This window comes from Brachyhypopomus gauderio, chromosome 1, assembly GCF_052324685.1.
Source record: "Brachyhypopomus gauderio isolate BG-103 chromosome 1, BGAUD_0.2, whole genome shotgun sequence".
Lineage (NCBI taxonomy): Eukaryota > Metazoa > Chordata > Actinopteri > Gymnotiformes > Hypopomidae > Brachyhypopomus > Brachyhypopomus gauderio.
The window spans coordinates 17,504,596-17,511,311 of record NC_135211.1 but is presented as its reverse complement, the minus strand read 5'-3'; positions in this window follow the sequence as shown (position 1 = coordinate 17,511,311).

Below are 6,716 nucleotides of genomic sequence, written 5' to 3'. Positions count from 1 at the left end.
TGAGTCTGTAGTTTTAATGATGTTCTGTAAGAGACGGCCTCTGAGTCTGTAGTTTTAATGATGTTCTGTAAGACACAGGCTCTGAGTCTGTAGTTTTAATGATGTTCTGTAAGACACAGGCTCTGAGTCTGTAGTTTTAATGATGTTCTGTAAGACACAGGCTCTGAGTCTGTAGTTTTAATGATGTTCTGTAAGACACAGGCTCTGAGTCTGTAGTTTTAATGATGTTCTGTAAGACACAGGCTCTGAGTCTGTAGTTTTAATGATGTTCTGTAAGACACAGGCTCTGAGTCTGTAGTTTTAATGATGTTCTGTAAGACACAGGCTCTGAGTCTGTAGTTTTAATGATGTTCTGTAAGAGACAGGCTCTGAGTCTGTAGTTTTAATGATGTTCTGTAAGAGACGGCCTCTGAGTCTGTAGTTTTAATGATGTTCTGTAAGACACAGGCTCTGAGTCTGTAGTTTTAATGATGTTCTGTAAGACACAGGCTCTGAGTCTGTAGTTTTAATGATGTTCTGTAAGACACAGGCTCTGAGTCTGTAGTTTTAATGATGTTCTGTAAGACACAGGCTCTGAGTCTGTAGTTTTAATGATGTTCTGTAAGACACAGGCTCTGAGTCTGTAGTTTTAATGATGTTCTGTAAGACACAGGCTCTGAGTCTGTAGTTTTAATGATGTTCTGTAAGACACAGGCTCTGAGTCTGTAGTTTTAATGATGTTCTGTAAGACACAGGCCCACACAGAGTCTGCGCCTGTAGCTTCCCTTTCTATACATGAAAGAGAATGTGTGGCTCCTTGTGTCTCCATACTTCCTGTGCTGGTCCTTCCACCACACTAATGTTAAACGTTACCCACCTGCTCCTCACACAGGCTGTGTGAGCCAGAGGGGGAGGGGCTCTCTCCTTACAAGCCAGAGGTGCTTGTTGACTCTAGATATGGAAGTCTTGTGCTTTGATGAAAGTTAGCCTGCACTTCCACTGTCTTCCGGTGTGACAGTGATGTTCATGTCTCTCTTTAAGTACATTAAAATTCATAGCATTCATAGCATCCTCATAGCATTTGAAACTCAGATGAAACAGATGAAGCCAATATGAACCAGATGGGATGTTGTCTGCCATTTCACATGGGTGTCCATTACCATCTGAATCATGCTTTCTGGGAGTGATGTTTCGGTGGTTCTAAACTCTTCGTCACATTCTTTGGAAACTTTATGTTTGGTGTTAATCCCAGCGTGCCAATTTAAGCCCCATTAGGATCAATTAGACTCAGCCAATCTCATTGGAGGAAGAGTCATATGAGAAAAAAATGGCTTGGATTAATGTTTTAATCCAGCTCTTTAAAATGCTAATGTCCATTTTATACCCAATTAATCACAGTGTGCTTTTTCTTTGAAGCACACAATTTTTATCAGTTAAATCCAGCCGGGATGGCACAGGCAGGAGTGGATTAGCCGTTTTGCTCTGAACGAGAACTTTTTTCTTGTCTTTTTTTTATTAAGTTTTTCCATATTTTTCATGAAATGGTAAGATTGAAATGAAGTTGGATGGATACTGGTGAGGATTTAAAATTCAGTTCCTAAATCCTGAAAACATGATGCTTCTTTTTCCTCAGTTACACAAATGAACTCCCAATTCTTAGCTTTACTAATGGGATACGTTTAATGGGACATCTTTAATAGGATATATTTAATGGGATATCTTTTGGATGTCTGATTGTGTTTGGCTTTTGTACACAAGGTGTAATAGCTCATGTAATTTCAACGTGTTAGTGAAAGATCAGCTAACAGCACTAATGTGCACACTGGCACACTTCTGGACAACCAGGAATGTCACAACCAGCTCAATCAAAATAACATGGAACAGGCCCTAAAATGGTTCCAGATTAGTGAACCCTCAAACACACACACACACACACACACACACACACACACACACACACACACACACACACACATACACACACACACACTGAGGTTGTTTCCAGGAGGTTAACATTTATTATATATGTGGCTATTTTGGTGCAGAACACTGCAAATGATTTATTGAGTGCTTTCCATGCCTTCTTATCAAAGCTATTTCTCTTTCAGAGTGATCTTTAAACATGCTTGTACATAATCATTTAACTGTGAAGAGTGAGGAAGTAAATATACACAGAGAGTGTGTGTGTTTTTAACCTATGGTCCTTCATAACTACCAGTCATAGGTTCTGAACCCCGTGGAATAAACTTGCCTATCAGGCTATATAAACGTCCTTAGGCACTGTGTGTTCCTCTCTATGTCTGTGCTGTTTTTATCTATATAGCTGTCATTCCCTGGCCAGGTGGTCTCTCTTATGCAGTATACAGGTGTGCCAGGGTGTGCTCATTCAGCGCTCTGTGTTGTACAGTCTTCTGCTCCACAGGTCTTGGGTTAGTTGACCTGAGGCTGACTGTCTTTCCAACATGGCCACATAGCTTATGATTTTTTAGACTTGTTTTGATTTTTTTTAATAGATGCTATTCAAGGTTTTGTAGTTCGCCATGTTGGTTAGAGGAGATGAAGTATTACAGGAAAAAAGTTTGTCTTGTGCTATAAAGTTTATAAAAAGAGAACAGTAACAGTACTCTTTATGAACGGTCATATAATATTTACAGTGGGCATTGTATTCTCCACCCATATGGAGCTTTATGTCTTTTTTAGATATTTTTTTTCCTCTCTGTGTTCTTTTTTCAGTTCAGATATGTTTTATGTATTTACTTCTGCATGGTGTGTTTTATGAATTTTCAGATTTATTTATAGATTTTTATTTGTATGGTGCATTTTATATTTTTATTTTTAAGTTAGGCATGAATTGGACATTATTTCTATGCATATTTTTGTTGTTTTCATTTCAGTGACATCGCTGCAGACTGTAAAACGTGAGGCCATAATGAGTCTGAAAGGCCCTTCACAGCCATTTGTCATTGTGATGGGCAGTGGTCATGGAGGATAACATTCGCTCTAGTCCTTCTCCTCACTCCTGCTCACTCCTTACTCTTCCTCACTACTGCTCACTACTCCTCACTCCTTACTCTTCCTCACTCTTCCTCACTACTGCTCACTACTCCTCACTCCTTACTCTTCCTCACTCCTGCTTAGCCCTGCTCACTCCGCACTCCTGATCACCCCTTACTCTTCCTCACTCATGCTCACTCCCCTCACTCCTGGTCACTCCCACTCACTCCTGCTCACTCCCCCTCACTACTGCTCAGTACTCCTCACTCCTTACTCTTCCTCACTCCTGTTCACTCCTGCTCACCCCTTACTCTCCCTCACTCCTCCTCACTCCTGCTCACTCCTGCTCTCTCCTAATGATTTATATGTCATGATCCCAGTTTGCTGGACAATCTTCTGGAGAACGTCACAGCTCCAGGTGGATTAGGGTTCAGGAGTGCATTATTAATTGTGGTCTATTTCTGTGGGCATAATGAGAAGTGTAGGTGCAGTTTCATGGTGTATAGGGTGAGCGCAGCACAGAGCTGTAGGTAAGGTGCCAGCCTACAGCCACTGGCTAGACGATGGGGCAGACAAACCTGACAATTTATTGTGACCTCAGCTACCATCTGTGTCTGCGTGTGTTGTGCTGAAAGCCATTCACTAAGAACTCAAGAGGAAAGGAGAAATGACTTTTATGTACAGTGGAAGGGTTTGCTCATACTATTACAGATATAACAAGAATGACAGCAAATGTCAAAGATTCAAAAGGTTTTTCCATGAATTCCAAGAAGCAGACAAATCCACATGGGCACACACACACACACACACACACACACACACAGACAGTCCTTTCCAGTAACCATTGCAGTGTTGTTCCAAGTTGCTCAGCGGTAAAACGATCTGCGTGCGTGGCTTATGTCTCTGGGACAGTAATGCAAGCGAATGCTTCCCTCTGCTTGCTGTAATTATGTCATTTGTACATGCTAGTAGCTGCACACAGGATGTCTTCAAACCAAGCAATCCCACAGTGGGAACCAGTCGGTTCTGGCTGAGGCGCTACAGGGACCTGATAGAACGAGACACATCCAGCACGATGCGGTTATCTGACAGCTGGGTAATTTCCTTCTCTCTCCCTCTCTCCCTCCCATCCCTCCCTCCTTCTCTCCCTCCCTCCCTCTCTCCCTCTCATGTGTGTGCTGGTGACTTAGTTCAGCAACAGCCTGTATGGTCTCTCGCTGGTTCACCACAGCACAGCTCCAGCAGGGAGAATGTTTGCAGTGCCAACCCTCGGCTCCCGCCAGGCCGGGGTGTTATTACCATGGGACGGGGAAGTCGTGTGTGGCCACCGGTTGCCCTTCAGAAGAACTCCGCCCACACAGGCCGCTGAAGCCTTCCTCTCTGTAGGACTCTTCACACTAATAGTCATGAGGGATATTTTCAGCTCCAAATGATTCTGCTTGAATTGGAATTATAGACCATAAACATCTCATACAGTAAAACAGCATCTGGGACACAGATATGAGGATACACATAACCACTGTAATGCTTCGGAACACAAACATACACACACACACACACACACACACACACAAACACACTGAAATACAGTGTTAAGAGATTTTGACTTTACATTGGCTGGTGACACTCCTCTTCCTCTGATTTATGTAACGTCGTACGATATGAACCTCGGCATTTGCAAACGGCAGCAACAGAAAGAAACATGTGATCTCATCTAAATAGACTGGGTAGAGCGCTTAATCACTGCCTTTACTATATGGTCTGATTAATATGGTCTAGAAGAGATACAACAACTATATCTGAGGCTACATGCTTAAACTTGTTTATTGCCGGGTAGATACACGTGATACCAAAGTAGGCCTCACTGCCTATCTGAATAAAACCTGGAGCTTCCTGGAATGTTTTTGCTTGAATGCTTGTGCATGTATAGGCCTACTATACATTTTTCTTATTTTAAGCTGCAAGAATCAGTACACCATAAAAAACAACTTGCAATTACTCAAACTGCATTGCCACCAGTTTAACTGATAAATAAACACCACAAAAGCGTTTGGTGGTTTTTGGTGTACAAAAGTTGTTGGTGAGAACACGGAAGCGGAGAATACGCCCAACGGTAAACGGGCCGGCGGACACGTGTCTCCATCCCGCAGCACGGGCACATATCCAGACTGGGTCCCTCGCCTCGGTCTCCAGGTGTGGGTACCGCGGCGCGCGTTCCGGTGGCTGAGCAGGTGGTAATGAAGACGGCGCGCGTTAATATTCACTTGGAGGTAGACCGGGCCGCCAGGTACCGATCCGCCATTTGTTCCCGCACGTCGGAGACAACTGGCACATCAATACGCTACACTCCGGCCCTAACAAGAACAACTGTAGCCCTTTCATCTCCTCTCCTCGGGTTTCCATTGTGCTCTGAATAATGAAACGCAATTAGGTAGGTATACAAAGCCCCGCGGCCGTGTGCGGGTTTGTTTCCATTCCCGTCCGCGCAACAGGGAAGACGAACGTTGGAGCGGATGAACGAGGAGGAGATCCTGTGGGCCGTAATTGGGACGAACTCTGCCAGCTAATTCCCCCCCTCCATTTTGCTTGTGATAATTTGCTTTGAAATAAATAGAAGGTGAACGAGCGGGTCGGGGTGGGTCGCAGCAGACCGAGCAGAAGGAAATAAGAGAGGGCAGCTCAGATTGTAGCTGCTGATTAATTATTCAGCGGGCAGCTTCCCTGTCCAATGACCCCGCTAACAGAGCACAAATTATTTAGCGAGCTGCCAGAGCGAATGGTGGCGACACGTGCGGGGGGCAGGCCTCCTGTAGCTCTACAGTGGGCATACGAGGCCACCAAGGGGGAAGGACACGGCAGAAGAGGACCAGACAGAGAGACTAATACATATTCATGACCAGTATCACCTCACAAATGTACCGGTTTCCAATTGCAGCTAATGTCCCAGTCTTGCCAGGTTAAAACAAGGGGTTGATGAACACACTGGGGAATTGCATAGCTCTCATTAACAACAGTACAATCGCCAGCCTTACAAGAATCAACTCCAGAGAAGTTAGTTCAATGGTGGTGAAATCTCTTTTGCTGCCCCCCCCCTCTCTCTCTCTCTCTCTCGTTCACTCATCCACTCACTGAAAGCAGAGAGGAACAGAGGGATTATCTTAGCAGGCAGATAAGGTGATTGATTCAGGTTCTGTCTGAGTGTGTCCAAGGTCGCTTCAGGATAGTAGTGCACTGCCCTGCTAAAGGTGTCTCAGGTATCACCTCACCTGTCACCCAGTACCTGTACCTGCAAGAGGAGAACCAGCTAAAGCTTCTGAGTTTTAAAACTGCATGTGTTTGCTGCTGCACTCTTCTGTAACTATTACTTTCCCCAAGTTATGCCCCTCTGCATGATCAGATGAGGATTCATTAGACTCAATTACCCAGAAAGCTGTGCAGTGGCTGTACCCCCCTCTGTGCTCATGCCCTTCTATCTCACTCTCTCTACTTCCTTTATGTTAACATTTTCTGTCCTGTTCTGATTGGATGGGGTCATCTTGTGCTGCACAAATCTCCAAATTTAGACTCAGAGTTTGGTCCTGGTGCCTCACTGAACTGCTTTCACTCAAATGAAACCAGAGGTGAAAACCCTGTTCGGACAAGACACAGGGAGGAAGACAGGTGTATATATGAACAGGGAGGAAGACAGGTGTACATATGAATAGGGAGGAAGACAAGTGTACATATGAACAGGGTGGAAGACA